Source organism: Dipodomys merriami, unplaced genomic scaffold (assembly GCF_024711535.1).
Source record: "Dipodomys merriami isolate MVZ:Mamm:240054 unplaced genomic scaffold, mDipMer1.0.p SCAF_1, whole genome shotgun sequence".
Classification (NCBI taxonomy): domain Eukaryota; kingdom Metazoa; phylum Chordata; class Mammalia; order Rodentia; family Heteromyidae; genus Dipodomys; species Dipodomys merriami.
Genome location: NW_027202270.1, coordinates 129,558,529 through 129,578,646, shown reverse-complemented (window position 1 = coordinate 129,578,646; position 20,118 = coordinate 129,558,529). Strand labels below are relative to the sequence as shown.

Below are 20,118 nucleotides of genomic sequence, written 5' to 3'. Positions count from 1 at the left end.
CTGCTGTCCCCTCTTCCTTTTAATCACATTGGAGAGGAAAGTTTCCAGCTAGGCATTAAATTGGGTCAACAGCTAACACAGCATGAATGAAGACAGCAGGGACAGCAGGTGGTTCGTACACAGGAAATAAACGACCCCGTGCCGCCTGCATTGATAAGCTGTTGAATAGAGCAAGGGCCCTATTAAGATTGAAAATAATAAGAGATGAGAGGAAATACGGTGAGCTGCAACTGATAAACATTCCTACCTTAGGAGGGCATTAGTTTCACTTAACAGCTTCTAACGCCTGGAGTCTAATCCCTCATGGCAACCTTCATTCCCCAGAGAAGGCCTAAGGAGCACCTAAGAGCTATCACCTTAGTGGTTGCTCAAAGGATAGCTCTGTGGGGCTGCAAGCAGACCTGAAATTGCTAAGTATAGTAGGTACATGGCGGGGGGGCAGGGGAAGAGGGGGGCGTGCAGGGGGATGGTGGTGGTGGTGGTAGTGGTATTCATTTACAAAGGCTGTATATTAAAAAAATGTCCTTGACCCTGGGGTGCACAGATGGAAGTGGAATTCCAACAGGAGTGGATACAGAACTGTGCTTGCCACCAAAGGCCAGATGTAAAATGATGAAGGGTTGGATGAATTGGAGCCATTACCGCAACTGAACAGCTGGGTTTTCTCACCATGGAGCAGAGCTAATACAGAGCCACACAGCTGGCAGAAATTCTGAGGCAGTGGTCCTTCCTTCCCATGCCATGCCTAGTGAGGGTTATACAAAATAGTCACTCTCTCCAGGCAAATCTATACCAACCAGGATAGTGCATTAGGAGAAGTCTATCATCTGTTTTCTCTGACCCAGAAACACCTCTCCACTCTGACCTGACAGGTAGGATCATGTTCTGCCAAAGTGGGGTTGGGTGCATAAACTTGGACCCACAAACCTTATAACTGCGACATCTGAGCCTTGGGCTTCTGCTCTTGCCATAGTGATTAGGGAAATTCAATACCACCTGGCTCAAGTCCCTTCCAACTCTAGATCATCTGGGAGTGACTCATAGACCACAGGAGTTGGATATTTCCCTCCAGCCCAAGACTTGTACAATAGACAAAACATTACCCATTACCATCATCACTCTGATGTCCAGACCTGAATGCCCAGAACCTGTGTCCATGGTACCTTACCTGGAAAAAGAGACTTTATTATGTGAATTAATTTATTCACTATCTTGGATTACCTGGGTGGGCCTGATGTAATTAAGAAAGAGGTGATAGGAAGGTTAGAATGATGGGAACAGAGTGATATGGGGCACCTCAAGAGATGGAAAAAAGCAAGAAATTAATTCTCTCCTAGAAACTCCAGAAGAAATTCAGCCCTGACAGACACTTGGGACTTCTCTAGGATGATAAAAATGTATTATTCTAATTTACTATTTGTGATCATTTGTCAGAGCAGCAGTAGGTTAACTACTGTAGCTTACTTTGGCTCTTTCCTCAGGATTAACCACTTTATGGCTTAACACAAGATCACACTGACTTTCTTCAACAGAAAGTTTATCTTTACTTATCAGAGTAAAATTGTCCCACCCTGATGCATCACCTTTAGACAGGTCAGATTGTCTGCTATAGAATTTGCTTTAATATTACAATTAAATGACTTATTTGTCAATTGTAATGGTTGTATTTGGAAGATAGAATTACTATTTTATATTGTTCTAATTTTCTAAAAATATATTTTATAATTTTATAATTAAGTGACAGTAATTTAAAAATTTACTGGAATAAAGAAACTTACCACTGCTGTGGTGCCCTAGTTTGCATTATCCAACCATTAATGAGAACATGAATAGTTTGCCCAAATAGAAAGTAGAAGAAGAAATATTAAAACAAAAATCAGTCATCTAGTGAGAGCAATTAATCACCTCATAAAGCAGGCAAAATGCACAAGAATGAGTGTTACCTATACATTCTAAACTGTCCTAAGTTTAACAGGGGTACCACAGTAAGCAGATTTCTAAGATGGTCTCCAAGAATATAAGAGCTCTGCAAAATCCCTAGGTCTGTTAGATTTGCTTCTGTGGTTGGGTAGGTTAAAATTCATGGGCTTTATGACAGGAAGATTGTTTGGTGGGCCTGTCCTAATCACAGAACCCTTCAAAAGAGAGAGTCTTCTCAGGCTAGTATAAACTGTGGATATCACTAAGAGAATTTGACCTTGTACAATTAACGTAGTTACAGTTGCTGTGGGCCTGTTGTCTTTGTGTCTGAAGTCTGTAGGATAGAAATCCAGGAAGGGGAAATGGATGCTAAATTAGTCTGTGCAGGCTGCATAATGAAATACTATTGACCGGGTACTTAAACAACATGAATTCATTTTCTCACAGATGTATGAACTGAAAAAGAAAATTAAGACAGTGGGTTCAGTTTCTGATGAGACCTCTTTCCCTGACTTGTAGGCAATGAGTGGCCTTCTCACCCTACGCTCATATCCTCTCTTCTCTGTCCACGTGTGGAAAGAGCAAGTTCTCTGATGTCTCTTCTAATAATACACTAATTCTATTGGATTGGGGCCCAACCTTATGGCCTCATTTAACCTTGGTTACCATTGATAAAGTCTCTGTCTCTAAACACAATCATTTCAGATGTTAGGGCTTCAGTATATGCATTTTTGTGGGGACACACTATTTTACTCCATAACAGGTATAAAATGAAGACACAGGGACAAGCTAGAAACTTCTAGCAGAAGCTAAAACCCATGTCAGTGACTCTGACCTTAATGAGGAGGATCCTCATTTCTGTCATCGGGTAGCTAAATGCATAACTGACCTAGAAGTTAGAGAAACTGAAGGAGGGTCTAAGCCTGCTGACCCCTCCCCCCAAGATGGTGAGCCAGCAAATAAGAGACACTCTGTTTAGGCTATAAATGTTTACAATGTCAATTCTTCCCTCCAGGTTTCCCCTGTGAAAGTCTTCCATGAACCACTCAAGGCAGAAATACATAGAGCAGAGAATTCTGGGCAGTGCAGTCCATCCACGTTGACACATTACAAAGAGGGATTTTGTCTAAGGTTGGAAATGATGGGAGCTATTGGCCAAATTCAAATGGACAGTTAATGGTGCAGAAATAGATCTATAAAGCGCCAAAGATACTTTGATTATAGAAAAGGATATTGGTAAAAAATAAAGGAGGGGGTAGTGTGGTTAGCTGTGTGGATTCATAGTTGAAGATATGATCACCAGAGAGGAAAAGCAAGGGTGGCAGCTATGGTCATTTTACTTCTAGCTTGCTGAATCAAATGCCTTTTATTTCTTTTTCTTGCCTAATTGCTCTGGCTAGGACTTCTAGTACTAGGCTGAACAGAAGCAGCAAGAGTAGACAGGCCTGTCTTGTTCTCAATCATAGACCAAGAGCTTCCAACTTTTGATTTTGATGTTGGCTGTGGATTTGTCATATGGGGCTTTTTTTTTTGTATAAAAAAATACCAACTTGCTTTATTAGATAAAAACAGTGGTAAAATGAACACAAAGCCAAAAAGTAGAACAGGACATTTTTACAGGACATTTCCCCCTACTTGAAATTATACTTTTAATCACCAGGAGTTAAGGTGTTAGGAGTCAAGGTCCCCCAAAACCTTCACTCTAGGTGTTTTCAAAGCAAGGCCTGCAGTAAGATTACCCAAGAGAAGATGTCAGAGGCAATCTCAGTCTTGTCTACTTTTTCATCTCCAAGTCTCAGGGTTGGAGGTAAACAGAAAAAATAAGGGGCCAGAGATCTGGGAAATGTCCTCTAGTGCTCACTGCCCATAATTCCCCAGAGACAGCTATCCAAGTCCCATCCCACTCATAAAAGGTACCATGGTCAGGCTATGATAGAGGAAAGGGGTGTAGATGGTTCTAGAAACACATGAGGTCTCCAAACCCTTCTCCCAAATTAGTAAAAGTTCTGGAGGTAACCAGTCCAGGAGGGAAGGACCCATATCCTTCTCTCCCACCCAATCCAGACATGAAAAGGAATTCCTTGGACCAAAGCATCCCAAGCTGCTCTTAAATGTCCACATGGCTTTCCTTGTCGTTGTCATGATCATCATAGAATTCACTGGGTGCCTCGGGCCTGCTCTAGTTCTCTTCTGGACCCTGTCCTCTGCGTCAGCCTCATCCGTCCTTTCATAAGTCAGGAGGTCTGCAGGCACATCATGAATCTGGACACTAGGTGCATGGTTTAGCACCTTCAGGTTTTCAAAGATTGCCTGGCGGATTTGATCCGGGTACTGACGTGAGTTCTGATTCTCAATACGGGTACTGACGTCCGGATGAGGCGTGAAGTCTGGGGCAAAGTACTTGAAATATTCACTGTAGGGAAGATCCTCACTAATGGCCTCTTCTACCAGCAATGATGTCTCATAGGTCCAGCAGCGAGCAACATTTCAGACAGTATAGCCACCATCATCCAGCACCAGTAGAGGAATATTAAAGCTCTTGACATATTGAACGCATTCCCCGTGTCCCCGTATGCTGAGATTAAAGCAGCCCAATCGATCACAGCCCAGAGAGTCAGCTCCACACTGGAGCACAATACATGTGGGTTGATAGAAGTCCACCACCTGGTTGATGACTGGTTGGAAAAGGTGCTTGTAACCTGGGAGAGGGCCAAAGATAGGCACTCTGGTCATCAATGGCATCCTGTAAGGGCACATTGAGACAGTAGTAGCGGCCACTCTCTGCTCCAACTTCATACATGTCACCAGTGCCAGGGAAGAAGTAATTTCTATATTTGTGGAAGGACACAGTCATCACTCGGTCAGTGAGGTAGAAGGCTTCCTGAACACCATCACCACAGTGTATGTCGATATCAATGTAGAGTACTCGAGGGTAGTACTTGAGCAGCTCCAGGATGCCGATTGCAATGTCATTGACGTAGCAGAAACCCGAGGCCTCAAACTTCTTGGCGTGGTGCAGACCACCAGCCCAGTTAATTGCAACGTCACATATCTTGTTGTTCAGTTGGGTTGCTCCTTGCAGGGATGCACCTGTGTTATAACTACAGAACTCAAAGAGCCCGGGAAACACTGGGCAGTCATGGCCCACGTTGAAGGCATTAAGGCTCTTGGTAAAGCCTTGCATATTGGTAGGGCTGACTCTCTGCAGGAAGTCAATGTAGTCCTCAGAGTGGAAGCGGCACATGGCATGCTGGGAGGCCTGGTACGGCTTGAAGACCTCCAGTTCAGCTTCTCCTACATCCTCAGCCTTGAGCCCTGATCCATCAGCCCTGTTCACTAAATCTCCTTGTCCTAGTTTTCTCTATACTCATCTCCTCTTTTAGGCTCTGGCTCTGCCCTCTCTCCCCTAGTTTCTTTCTCCCCCCCTCCCCCCCGGTTCTTCATGATTGTCTGGGGCTTTTTTTCACATTGGGGCAAATGCCATCTGGACCTTGTTGGTTAGTTTATTTTTTATCTTAACGCAGTACTGAATTTTGTCTAACAGTTTTTCTATATCTATTGAGATGATCGTGTGATTTTTGTCCTTAATTTTGTTAATGTAGTGTATCACATTAATTGATTTGCATACATCAAATCTTTATTGTATCTCAGAGATAAATCCCACTTGATCATAGTGTATGATCTCTTTAATGTGCTCCTAAATTTGGCTTGCAAGGTAGTTTTTTTTTTTTTTTGTCAGTCATGGGGCTTGAACTCTGGGCCTGGGTGCTATCCCTCAGCTCTTCAGCTCAAGGCTATCATTCTACCACTTGGTTTTCTGAGTGGTTTATTGGAGATAAGAGTCTCACAGACTTACCTGCCCAGGCTGGCTTTGAACCATCTGATCTCAGCCTCTTGAGTAGCTAGGATCATAGGCGGGAGCCACCAGTGCCCGGCTAAGAATTTTTTTTTTTTTTTGTCGTTTGTGGGGCTTGAACTTTGGGCCTGGATGCTGTCCCTCAGCTCTTCAGCTCAAGGCTAGCACGCTACCACTTGAGCCACAGCACCACTTCCTTTTTCTAGTGATTTATTGGAGATAAGATTCTCATGGACTTTCCTGCCTGGGCTGGCTTTGAACCACAATCCTCAGATCTCAGCCTCCTGTGTAGCTAGAATTACAAGTGTGAGCAACCCGGTTCCGGGTAAGAATTATTTTAGAACTTTTTTTCACCCATCTTCTTCAGCAACATTGCTCTGCCATTTTCTTCGCTTGTACTTTCTTTGTCATTTGTGTCAGTGACTTATAAAATGAGTTTAGAAGTGCTGCAATTTTTTGGAAGAGTTTGAAAATGATTGGCATTAATTCTTCAAATGTTTAGTACAGTTCCCTGATAAAGCCATCATAGAAATTACACATGTATAATTTTATGTCAAGAAGTGTCCCTCCAGAGGTATGAGAAAACTCAATTTTCACTTTTAAGCCTCTTATAATTCTTTTGTATCTCAGCTTCTTAAGTAATGTGGAAAGCCTGCTCTACTTTATTATTGATTGAAAAAGATCCAGTACTAGAAATATACTTTACCTTTCACCAGGTATAGCCTTCAGTAAAAGGTCAGGTGCTAGAGAGTTACCTCAAGGGGAAGCAGAGATTATGTTGCTCCTTTTAGGGTGAAGTAGTGTGCTAGAGTCTTCCACATCAAGGTGGAAAGATGCTGGGAAGTAGTCAAGGCCATAATATGAAGAACCCAGATGTATGCTGAGCTGAAGGGGCAGGCCTAGTCCACATCATTGGTTCACAGTGAGGATTTGTGGCTAAAGTAAAAGGCCAGGCTGAGAGGAGGTTGGGCCCATTGGAAGGCTGGAAGTTCTTCTGTAGACCAAGAGTGTCAGACAGAGGCTTAGTACTTGGGGGTGGGCTTGGCTTTAGATTAGGGATTTCTCACTGGGCCAGAAATGTCTTACTAAGACAGAAGTTTTAAACTAAGCATTTTCCTTGGTAACTCTTTTCTACCCACTTGATCTCCAAGACTAAGGCCAGATGCAAGATTTCTTTTTTTTGTCGATAGTGGGGCTTGAATTCTGGGCCTGGGCGCTGTCCCTCAGCTCTTCAGCTCAAGGCTAGCTCTCTACCACTTGAGCTACAGCAACACTTCCAGTTTTCAGTTAATTAATTGGAGGTAAGAGTCTCACGGACTTTCCTGCCCAGGCTGGCTTTGAACTGTGACACTCAGATCTCAGCCTTCCAAGTAGCTAGGATTACAGGCGTGAACCACTGTGCCCGGCTTAGAAGGTATTGTGTTTTGGGTTTTCTTTTTCTTTTTCTTTTTTTGGTCAGTTGTGGGCCTTAAACTCAGGGACTAGGCACTATCCCTGAGCTTTTCTGCTCAAGGCCAGCACTCTACCACTGAGCCACAGTGCCACTTCCCAGATTTCTTCATATACATGCTCTCACTGCATGGCTTCTGTGTTCTTGCTATTAGGGTAGTAGTATGTGTTCTCCCCCTTCTCCTGTTCTCTTTTCTCTCTCTCTCTCCCTCCCTCCCTCTCTCTTTCCTTTTTCCCTTCCTCCCTCCCTTCTTCCTTCCCATTTTCCCTCCTTCCTCTCTCCCTCACTCTCTTCTTCCCTTGTGGTATTGAAAGCATATTGTCAGGATGAGATCATTACTGTCTGTTGATGGATTGCCATTTCAAAAAAGCATGAAGGCCAGGCTGCGTGCTACAAAATAGAGGTAAATAGTCTTCCATACCTTCACTGTTCACAAAAACTCCATCAGCCATTATTGCTTAACCATCCTGGGTCGCATATTGTAGAGGTTACTTCTCCAATGCATCCTGAGGGTAGTTACTATTTTTCTTCCACAAATACTGAAACAGAGGTGACTCTCCCAAGACCTCTGCTACCAAGGTTCAAAGGTGAGACTCAGCCATAAACCATCTTCTAACCGAAAAGAGAAAGTATGGTTCCCATGCCCCCTTCCCATAAAAAACCATAAGCTTGCATACTTAAAAGGCAGAAGTAGAGCACATTACCTCATGAGGACAGATGGCTATGACTTTCTCTACCCAGAAAACCTCTTTAGGCAGATGTTTCATTGACAACAAGATGGGTAAACATGGCCTTAATGAACGCCTTTGCTGAAAGTTACTGGCTGCACTTTGTCAGAACTGTTGTTTTTCCTGTCACTCCTCAGACTAGATTTTTTTTAAATAGTAGGCATGAGGAGAATTTAAAATGTATCCTCTTCCCCATCATTATACATAGAACCTTTCGCTCAGAAAAGAATAAGAAGTTCATTTCGGTCTTGGAAGTCTCAAGTAAGGAATAGGGAATTGAGAAATCCTAGGAAGATAATCTCATAAAGCAAAAAGAAGAAATTAAAATTGGCCTTGCCACGAATTCTGCAGTCACAGAGTCTGGGACTGCCCTGATCTTGGCGCTAGACCCTCATGATATGCCGCAGAAATCTCATCCGTCAGCTCCTTCCTACCTCCCTACCTTCTCCCTGTCCATCCATCCCTTAACGGGCACTTCCCCCATTCCCAATGACCCATCCTCCTTCCCAATTGGCTTCACACCTAGCAGGTAGCAACTTTTCCTGTCCCTCTAATGCCCATGGCCCCTTCCCTACTGCAGCTTCAGCTTAAGGTATTTCACAAGTCTCTTTGAGCTGATCCTTGGTGAGAAAAGTGCTCCTTTGGGTCTCAGCTTTAATTCTTGCTCTCCCAGATCTCTGCTTCTGCTTCTGCTTCAACCTTTGGGGGTTGATTTGAAGCGTTCTCCTGTTGATGATCAATGGGTATAGCCTCTTGTGTAGAAGCAAGGGGGACTAGGCATGTCGGGGAAGACAATATGCTTAATTAGAAATGGGCCCCATCAGGAGATCTTCAAGGAGACATTCAATTTGCACCTATCTCAGTGAGCCTCACAGTAGTTAATTAAAAGCTACTTCACTCACTATCGAAATCTTCATGGCGAGTTGGATCGCTTGTAGCTGCCAAACATGGGGCCAAGCAAGGGAAAAGTTCTGAATCTGGGTTTTGTCGTTCACTCTTTAGAATCTGGAGAGCCCCAAGGAAGAAGGATACGGAGAGCAGTTGGAGTAAATAAATGTTCTTTAATTCTTGCCACGAAACCACTGTGCCTCCACCTCTGCCTCTCTTCTCTCCCGCGTGAGTTCTAGCTCACCCCCTCCCTCCCTTGGCCAGGCGACAGCTGATGCCTCGCACTGCTCTCCCACACTCCAACTGGATCAATGCTGCATTCCTTAAGCTCAGGCTCTCAGATGTATCCAACTTTGTGTCCTCAGCCTCTACCCCCATGTCCTGCTGTGAAAGCCAAGCCGCCGTCGCAGCCATTTGTCCCCTCCCGTACTTGTCATTTCAGCAAACTGTCTGGTGTCTCTTTCCACTTAAGGATATAAGTCTAAGTCTTCATGTCTGCCTTTCAATCTGCCTCCCTCACTGTCTGGTAGGACTTAGTGGTTCTTTTCCTAGTGCTTCTAGAGTACTCCTCTCATACCTCTTTATTGTGAATATGTCATTCTACTTTGAATTACAAGTGGTCTGAAGGGCTTTTTCTCCCCCCCACTAAACTTAAAATGTTCCAGGCTTGCTCTGTATCCTGTTCATCTCAGCAACTTCACAGAACCCAAGAGAGTCCTCTGTTCAAAACCAATGTTGGAAAATACGTGTTGATCTGAGAGCAAGCTGAGCTTTCTGATGAACTGCCCGGACACCCTTGAGGAGGAGGAGCAGATTGGGTTTTCTAATAGTAAGAAGAGCAGGGCCGGCTACAATCTTGCTCCAAAAAGGGTTTCTAGTAAGATCCTCATCACTTCACCATAGCAGGTTGTTAAAAGAAAGGCAAGAGGAAGTGTCATATTTGAGTCCATCCATAGTATGTATGTATGTATTGAGGACTCAAGGTGAAGTCCAATACCCAGTGGAAACCTATAAAAGAAGAAAGTTGCTTTTCTTCTTTACAGCTGACTAGTTTTCACAACTCTGGCCCCAAAGTAGGTCCTATAATTAATCCTCAGATACTAGAAAAGACTGGATATATACATTTATACTTACATGCATGTACATACATGTGTGTGTATATAGACCCATACCAATGAGTTTAAAAATCTGGTATTATATAGCTAACTCCTCAAACTCAAGCCTAAGAGACCTGAGCACAGACACTCTGGCAGCTTACTGACTGAGCAGCATAATTCATATTGGTCTCCACACAGAGGCCATGGGCACACAAGAGTTGTGTCTCCTGCCTGCCTTTGTTTATTTCTGTGTGTGTGTGTGTGTGTGTGCGCACGCGAGCGCGCACGCGCACACACTCACTGGTGATTGAAATCTGGGCCTTGAACCAGATTTTCTCATATAAGGCTGGCACTCTAACACATGAGTCCTACCTCTGCTTCTAGCTTTTTGGTGGGTAATTGAAGACAAAAATCTGCCTAGAGTTGTCTATCCGAGAGGGCTTTGAACTTTAATCCTCAGATCTCAGCCTTCTGAGTCGCTTGGATTACAGGCCTGAGCCCTGTAATCAACTGAGCATAGCACCAGTTTATTGATCATCTACAACAGCATAAAATAAAGTTAGATCCTACCTTGGCATCAAACCTTAGAAAGTTTGTATCTGAGTCACAGACTTAGCTTTGGAACTTCTCTGTGGCCACCTCAGGCTGTCATCTGCTCTGTTTTCTTCTCTTCTGGCACAATGGCAGGAGTCTGTATCTAGGATGTCACAACACTTCACAGTCCTTGACCGCACACAGAGAGGAGTGACAGCCCCATCCTCCACCGCCAAGGAAAGAGGACACCAAATGGACAAGAGGAATGAAAGCTGAGCAAGCCAAGTGGAATGATGGCATTAAAAATGGCTGAGAAATCCCAAACCCTTAGAATCACCCAGATCTGCCCGCTAGAGGGCAAGGAGTTGATCCTGCCAGGAAAACAGTCTTTTTTCCCCCTTGCTGTGTTCAGCTGAGTCACATTTTCCCCAGCAACCTGTTTTAACAGTGCCCTCTACAGGCCATTTTCAAGACTGCAACAAGCAACACTCCATCCACTTCTGCTTGGGAAATTTTTTTGCAGGGTGGGTGAACCCAAGGTTTCTGTATATAAACAAGATCTTGCTGGGGTGTTAGCTTCTTGGAAGCAGTATTAAAACCCATTCTGCTCGAAGGAGAAGCTCTTCTTTTTGAGAAATTTCAGGTCCAGAAGAAGTTGAAAATCTCTCTACCTCCTGAACTAGCCAAGATCAGTGCTGCCCAGCTGCCTGGCTGGGTTAAGATCAATGGAGGCCTACCTGGACTCATGACTTTGATGACAGCTCTTAGCCTCAGATGAGATGCCCTCTCCCCCCCCCCACTCTGAGTGTCTCTGTCTCTGTCTTTCTCCTTCCCTCCCTTCCTCCCTCCCTCCCATTTTTCCCTCCTTCAAGGTTACTGGTTTGTTTTGTTTTGTTTTTTCCTGTAGTGATATTTCTAACTGGGATTGTTCTGCATCTATCACAGTTTCATTGCTATTAACTTCTCTTTTGCAAAACATAATTATAATCTGTAAACAAAAAAGGAGGAAAGGCTAGAGAAAGAAAGGAAAGGAGGAAGGAAGCAAAGAAGGAAGGAGAAGGAGGGAGGCAGGCAGGGAGGGAATTACCACGTGGAGCTTTTACCCTTCTTAAAGAACCACTAAACAAATTCTGTATAAATTGTTAAAAAAAAAAAAAGGATATTTTCTTACTGGATATTCCCAGGAGAATCCTGATCCATCCATTGAGTTCATTCTAAGCCAACACCATGTAACAAGTTCAAGAATATCACGTTTTCATCCCTAATTATTACTCATGATCCCTCTGCATGCTGGAAATTACTGAGGAGGCCTTTGTCAAACACTGTAGGACTATCTGAGGTATTCCTCTAACTGGGTTGTGGTATCTCAGGCTTTGGTCAGCCAGTGACTAAGAGGTTCCTTTCATTTTCTTTCTCCTTCTCTCTCCCCTCGCCCTTCTCCTTTCCCTCTCTTCCTTTTGTGCTCTCTCTCTCTCTCTCTCTCTCTCTCTCTCTCTCTCTCTCTCTTCTCTCTTTCTCCCTGTTTCTCCCTCTCTCTCCTCTCTTGCTCACCTGCTCCATCTCCCCTCTTGCACTTGAACTTTGGGTCTTATACTCTTGCTCAAGGCTAGTATCACTTGAGCCACACCTCCACTTCTAGATTTTGGTAGTTGATTGAAGAGTCTTAGTCTTTCCTGCCTGAGCTGGTTTTGACCTGGGAATCCTTAGATTCTTAGCCTCTTGAGTGGCTAGAATTACAGGCATGAGCCATCAAAGCCCAACCCATCGCCTCTCTCTTAAAAACAAATGGAATCCATGACACACTACACTGCATTTATAGCCAATTCTGACTGCATAGCTTAGAGCATCCTTTCCTTTCCAACACCTAAGTTGTCTATTCTGTCTCTAGGGTTAGGCTCATTTCATTATTTTGAAGTATGGAGCTAAATAAAATACATCCCAGATGCTGCAAGGCAAGGTCAGTCAATATTTTCTGCAAGGTGTGGGTAAAAGTTTTGCCATTATGAATCATCCCATCTCTGGTGCTCATTTACCTCTGTTCTTGTAGTACCACAGGCCCTGGGAAACCAGTGGACCTGGCTGCATCCCTTACGCTGGTCAGGAGAAACAGGTGACACCCTGAACTAATCCCATAGGCTATCATTTGCCAGCTACTGGACTAAGCTGCTGCAGGGCCACCACTGACAGATATGTGGGCTATGAACGCAGGACAGTGCCCAGCAAAGGGGCCAAGTGGGACCTGGAGTCCAACTCACATCTCCTACCACAAGGAGCACTTTGTACAATGCACAAAAATGTCCTATTTGCTCTCGGGCTGCAACCAACCCAGGCTAGACACCTTTCCTAAGGCATTGGGATTAAACATCCACATAGTTACCAAGCAACTCCCTCCCTCCCTCCCCTTGGAGAGAGATCCAGAGACCTTACTGGAATTACAAGTAATGCTGTCTATGTTTTGGTTCGTTTCCTCTTACATACATCTGAAAAAGGTATATTTATAAATTAAGCATGGTAAGAGAGTGGCAATAACTAACGATGAAATAGAATGGTTATATCTGTTATAATAAAATATATAGGAATGTGCTCCCTCCCAGAACATCCTATTGTACCACATTGGCCCCTGTGAGGATGTAGGGCATGTGATGAGATGAAGTGAGTGCATAGCTAAGCACTTACCACGCACCATGCCTCTCATTCTGCAATTTGAACTATGACAGCAGAGCTGACATGCATTTATCTCTTTCCTGCCTCACAATTTCACAGGTTGAAGATTCCCTATTACCACAGATCTATCTGGAAAAGTCCACGCATTATTTTTTTTCCTTCCTTATTAAGTCAAGAACTTTTCTCCCTTTTCACTTAAAAGGAGCAATTTAGAGCTTCTGTTTGCCATATCTGAAGGGTCAACATCAAGTCTTGAACATGGGGGCCATTGTTAAGTAAAACAACGGTTACTGGACCACAAGTACTGCTATGTCATGACATCAGTTTCAGGCTACTATGTGACTAGGGGGCAGGTAGTGTGTGTTCAGCATGGATCAGCTGCATAAAAGATGTTTTCTATCCCAGGAGGGCAGAGAAGGATGGTTAAAAAAATATATATCATCATACTTCTCAAGCAGCATGCAACTTAAAACCTAGAAATTGCTTATTTTTGGAATGTTCCATCAAGTAGCTTTAGACCATGGTAACTAAAACCATGGAAATGAAATGGAGAAAGAAAATAGAAATAAGCGGGGGTTTCTGTGTGGGTATGTGGATGAAAGTATATACATAATATACTTTCCATTATATATGTGATAATTATATCCTATTATCTAATCATGTGTGATATATACACACATCATATATGGAATATATACACGTATATATCACAAATGTCATATCATATGGGGAAAAGAGAGAAAGACTTACTATAAGGCATTGGCTCATGCAGTTACAGAGGCTGCCAAACCCCAGTTCCTGCAATGTGGGTCTATAAGCTGGAGAGCTGGTGGTGTAGCTAGAGTTAAGTCCAAAGGCCTGAGAACAGTTCAAAGGTCATCAGACTCAAGACCCAGAAGAAACTGGTGTTTCAGTTGAGTCTGAAGGCAGGAAAGTGTCTCCTTTTCTCTTGAAAGGGTTTTTGTTTTTATTCTATGGGAGTCTTATTGCTGCCTTACTGAATTTACCCATACATATGTTAAGATCATCCAAAGAGTACAGACATACCCAGAATAAGGTTTGACTAAGTGGTATTATACTTGATTTGTATCTGTTCACTTGTGATCCAATAAAGTTGATGCAGAGAGTCAACTACTTCACCTCATTTACAACAGGTGCTGAATATACCAACAGTAGTATTGACTACTTTGCTTTGCTTTCTTTACTTTTGTTTTCAAAAGTACATTCCCCTACATCTGTTTTAGTGTCTCTTTACTTACTCTTGGTAATCACACAGTACTGTCCACACAGTAAATGAGAGCACCCCCTTGTTAGACCCTTGGCTCACAAGGAATGGAAACCCATCCATTCTCTCAAGCCTAGGGCTGGGAGTGAGTAGTGGGAGCCATTCCAACAGAAAAGACCAGGAAAGGTGAACCCCAAAAAAGAGTTCATTTGCTGAGGGTCTTTGTTAATAGTTATTGCCCAAACCAGCGTCCCTTTACAAAGTACCCTGGCCAAAAATTGTGACTTCGTAAGAGTGGGTAGAATACCTGGCTTTTCAAAATCTAACATCCCCAAAATGTGCTATGAAAAGAGGGCAACTAGAGAAAGGAAAGAACAAGAGTGCCAGCCACTCTTGATACTGAGCATCCTGCCTACCCCAGAGATAGATGCTTCTACTCATACAGGGTCCTGTTTCAAAACCATTGAGGTTGTGGGTCTTCAAGTGAGACAACTTAAACAGAAAGAGACATGATTTGGACAATAACCTTTTCGACCTTTCGTTTATATAAAATTCCCCTTTCCAGTTACCCCTCTCTATACACATTTAGAAGCTTTTACAGAGAGTAATATAGAACTGCAAGGCTTAATGTAACATTAGTATCTGACATTCTAACACTAAAAACAGCCAATGGGGAAGAAAGTAAGTAAAATAATTACACAAAGAAAACTGTTATTAGTGTCTGTTCCCACGTGAAGGAAATAAAGCCAGGTGTGCATTTAAACATCTTGATAGAAAGTTTCAGCTCTCTGTTTATGTTGTAGTACATTTACAGACCATGAAGTTCTAGCCTTTAAGCACATAGTTCAATTTGTATGGATGAATATTTATACCCATGTAGCCCCTAGCTCTTTCAAAAGCTACATCTCTATTGTTCCAGAAAGTTCTCTCAGTGCCCATCCAAATAAATCAGCCCCCACAGAAAGCAATGATAAATATGATGTTTGTCACCATAATTAGCTTTTGTCTTCTAGAATTTTATATATATTAAATCATACTGTTTGTTGTTGTTTGGTTTGGTTTGTTTGGCTTTTTGAGACAAGGTCTTGTTTTGTAGTCAGGCTGGCCTTGACCTTGCAATCTTTCCTATGGTGTACCTCTCAAAGTAGTATTTTATAATTTTCAGAATATAAGTCTTACATATCTTTATGAAATTTATTGCTAGGTAGTAAATGTTTGGCATACCACTATAAATAGCATTCTACATGTTATATTGGTCATTTATTTATTTTAAAGATTTCTTGAAGATTATCTTCAAGAAAGTTCATATTTCTGCTAGATTCACTAGTTTCTTGACATGATTGGGGGTTTTTGTTTGTTGTTTTGTACTGGTCCTAGGGCTTGAAGTTAGGTCCTAGGTACTGTTCCTGAGCTTTTTTGCTCAAATCTAGCACTCTAACACTTGAGCCATAGCTCCATTTCTGGTTTTTGATGGTAAATTGAAGTCAAGAGTACCAAAGATGTTCCTGCCCAGGCTGGATTCAAACAGAGATCTGGAAGATTTCAGTTTGAAGCCAGCAAGGACATTGTAATACATCCTTAAGACTCCATCTCCAAAACAAGCAGCAAAAAAACTTGGTTGGAGGCATGGATCAAGTTGTAGACCACCAGCCAAGAGAGCAAGCATATGGAGCAAAGACAAGGCCTTGAGTTAAAACTCCAGTTTGGTAAGGAGGGGAAGATGTTACTATGGGCACCCAATGTATGAAGTTCTTAGAAACAGATGTGTTTTTCATTTCTCTTAAATATATACCTAAGAGTAGACTTGTTGGGTCATAAGATAACTCAATACTATAGCTTTTGAGAAACTGTCAGGTTGTTTTCCAAAATGACTGCACAGTTTTCAGTCCCACCCCAAATGCATGAAGGTTTCAATTTCTCTGCAGCATCACCAACACTATATGAAGCAGAACCTCACTATGGTTTTGGGATGCATTTTCTCTGCCTGATGGTATGGGCCTTTGTGGTCATCTGTGCTTCTCCTATTTGGAGCAATATCCATTCAGCCTGTTATTCCTTTAGTGACTACAGATTCTATAGCAATGGCCCTTCTCACTGCCCTGCTATTGGATGTCTTCTCTGCTTTTCTTTCTTAGTCAGAATCATGGATTATCCATTTTATTGATCTTTATGAATTACCAGACTTTGGGTTTAAATAAATTTCCCTACTTGTCAATTCGCTATTTCATTCATTCCTCCTCTTTACACTGTCTTCTCTTCTATTTATTCTGAGCATAATTTGCTCATTGGGTCATTAGATCAATGATATAAATTTCTACCAGAAGTAGTATGTGTATGTGTATCTGTAGTATGTGTTCCATCCTGGCCACTGTGTCCTACAAACTCAAAAAGGGTGTTTGATGTGTTAATAATGTTTTCCAGACTTTTAAAATATCTTTATGGATTTTTTTCAGATACTATCAATGGATTAGAGAAATTGATGTATTTCATTTTATTCCCACAATACTTGAAAATATACTCCATCCAATTTAGTATATACTGAAGCCCAGAAATATTATGTTGATTTGGAGTCTGAAAGGATCCTAGAGGTGAGAGTTATATGGACTCCGTGTTTGGGAAGAAGAATGTGCAGGTGGAAAGGAGGAAAGAGCAACTGGCCTGATATGTTTATTCTAACAGGCCAAAAGCATTCCTCTTAGTTTGCCATAGTTTGATTTTAAAAAAAACCCATCTGGGGGAAAATGGTGAGTTTGAGGTTTATTTGGGAAGCACTGGTTATTTTTGTGGTCTAACTGCAGTCACTTAATGTGACAGAGAGGTGAGGTATTTCTAGACCAACACTGAAAACTGCTCTCAGTGAATAAGCCAAAATGCTCAGCATATTGTTTTTACTTAGCCATTTCCTGACTGTTTAGACTGCCATCGGCAGCCAGGAAAAGCAGCAGGATTTGAGGCTAAGAAGAAAGGTGCCAGTGCCATCTCTTTCAAGAAATAAATTGGGGACAAGGGGGCAAGACAACTGTAAAAAGCTTATGTATAAGGGAAAAGTTAGAAATGAGTAGAAAGAGAACTGGGGACAAAGTCCTGTCCTTCCTGCCACACTAACTTGTGGTCTTCTCTACCCTAGTATTTATTGAACTTCTAAAGCCCATTCCCTTTGGAAAGACACCAAAAACATAATCCTCAAGTGATCTTGAAACACATACACACAGACACACACAGACACACAGACACAGACACACAGACACACACACAGACACAGACACCACACACACACACACACACACACACACACACACACACACACACACACACACACACACACACACACACGTATCCCAGACCTTCTGCCCTCACTTTCTATGCATAGCCATTTAAGGCCAACATAATCTTTCCTTTTCCTCTTTTTTTTGCCTGTCATTTGCTCTTTTGCTATTCAGCACAAGGTATACAAACTAAATATACCATTTTCCTTTTCATTTCCCCCATGATTTTTTAAAAAGCAGACAGAGCCAGTTTATTTGATGCTAAAAGGAAAGCCATGAGAAAGGAAAGGACACTTCCCTATCTGAAGAGAAAGGCCCTAAGAAACAGTCCCAGGGAGCCCTCTTACAGGGTGGTTTTTATTCTACAGGGCTCCAATCCTACCTCCTCCCTGGGGCTTTGCACTGATTGCTTGATGCTTATGTATGGGCCATCCCAGCTCTTTTCATGATTGATTGCTGCCAGGGCATTATGGGAAGAAGAAGCATTTGCACAGGAACCCAAGGCACCATGGGAACAAGAAGCACCATGATGGGCCACATGTTTTCTTCCACATGTTATGTCTAACACTTCTTATTCCTAACAGTTCCCCTTTCTTTGTCTCCTTTTCCCATTGTCAGTTGACAACTCAACTGCCATAGGGAACAGGGGGAAAGACTGCAGGCTATTTCCTGCCAAGAGAGGCTGAATTCCCCATGATCTTTTACTCTACCAGCTAATTCAAAAGGACAATAAATATACATTTAGTCATGGGTCTTCATGATGTAACATTTTGCAGCAACAACACCCCTTTTCCATCCCACTAACAGTTCTACTGGTTTCCAACTGGTTTCCATTGGTATTTTGTATATCACACAAGTGTAGTGGTATAAATACACTCTTTCTTCTAATGAAGTAGATCTAATTACTCCTCCTTAGTAACTATGTTCCTGGCAAAGGATTTTCCAGCAGCCATTTTGCCAGACTGTGGCTAGGATAGGCCGTCCACTGGAATGTAAGTTTCAGGCAGACCAGGTGGGACTATCTGGATCAATGACTGAAATTGTATACCTGGCCTGAGTTTATGTACAGGTCTGGCAGGTCAGGGAATCTATTGTCCAAGTCCTTGCCCTATCTGCTTCTAGACAGTTAGGCACCTATTACCTGGGGTGGGGGTGGAGAAGTGAATTTCACCTCTGAGAGTTTTTGGAAAGTCCCTATCATCCACCAAGATGCCAAGATGGCACCAGTTAGACCCAGTATCCATATTTCACCCCCAACGTTTGCCTTTCTGATTAATGACCAGATTTTTATGTATATAATCAGCTTGTATAAAACCCAGAGTCTCTCCTCCCTGGCCATCTGAACCCTTTCTGGTGCTAGCCTGGTTCAGGTCACCAGCAATAATTTCCCTTATCCTCTCAGAAAAGTGGCCTTGATCTTTACTGGTCTGCGTTGCTTCAACGTTAAAAGTGGCATACAATAGACAGCCTTCTGTAGCTCTTCTTTCACTTACTAAGACATCATCCTGTACGGTAAGACCTGTGCTCTCTTCTGCTACCTTGACATTCTTTGAAGCCCAAAAGGCCTAACCATGAACTGTTTTACTTTTGTCAGACATATGCCCCCATCCCAAAGAGAAAGGCTCTTCAGTTGGAGAATTTCTGTATTAGCAGGACCAGCTGGACCCCCCCACACCCAGTTCTCACCCTAGCAGATTTCACATTCCTGCCAGCCCAAGAAGTTATTCAAACAAGCCAAGAGCATCCTCCCGCAGGAAGCAGGAGACTGTTCACACTCCTGTCAGTTCACTCTGCTCAGGTGGGTGTCCCCTGTATGACCCTGAATCCCAGGCTGTAAGTAGAAGCAACTTCTAAACCACCGTCCCCTTTGTCTAGTGTCATATGTTCAAGTTGTACTCTTACACAGGAATTCAATCACAAGAAACAGGGAAGCCACATTTTAAGAGATCCAATTGGGAGTTTTTAGTAGGGAGTCAGTGACTGCAGGTGGACTCCTGTCCCAACGACCTGCAGCCTTCAATAGACTTAACATGGTTAGAAAACTGAGCCGTGATGGTAGTAAAGCAAAGACAACAGAAAAAGAAACCCAACAAACCTGATTAACTAGAATGGAGAGCTGAAGAGTCAGCAGACACAAGGCATGGTGCAAAATGGCACCTGAGCTGGTTGGGACCTAAATAGGGTCCTGGTCAGGGGGCAGGGTCACAGGGAACTTGAGAGTTTCAGGAGTTGTGGCACAGGATTGGCCGGTCCAGTAACCTGTTGTCCAAGTCCCCGCCCCTTCCTCTAGGAATTCAGACATACCCATCACCTGGGGATGGGACTTCCTCCATCTTGAGGACAAGATGGCACCAGTTAAACCCAATTCCCTATCATCTACCACATGGCCTAGATGGCACTGGTTAGATCCAGTATCCTTATTTCAATACTCCACTGTTGGGAGCAAAGGGTCTTTGCTTCCTTCTTCTCTCTTACCCTCCTTTCTTCTTG

The 20,118-nt window shown here is 42.9% G+C and overlaps 1 protein-coding gene and 1 pseudogene across 7 annotated transcripts in view; one reads left to right on the top strand and one right to left on the bottom strand.

Annotated features, from left to right (window-relative positions):
• The window catches only part of Rgs6 (regulator of G protein signaling 6), a 491,090-nt gene that overhangs the window by 292,850 nt on the left and 178,122 nt on the right, over positions 1-20,118 (top strand). The window lies entirely within an intron of this gene.
• Positions 4,028-5,191, bottom strand: LOC138806154 (histone deacetylase 3 pseudogene; annotated as a pseudogene). Its single transcript, XR_011365732.1, has one exon. The product of XR_011365732.1 is annotated as a histone deacetylase 3 pseudogene (transcript).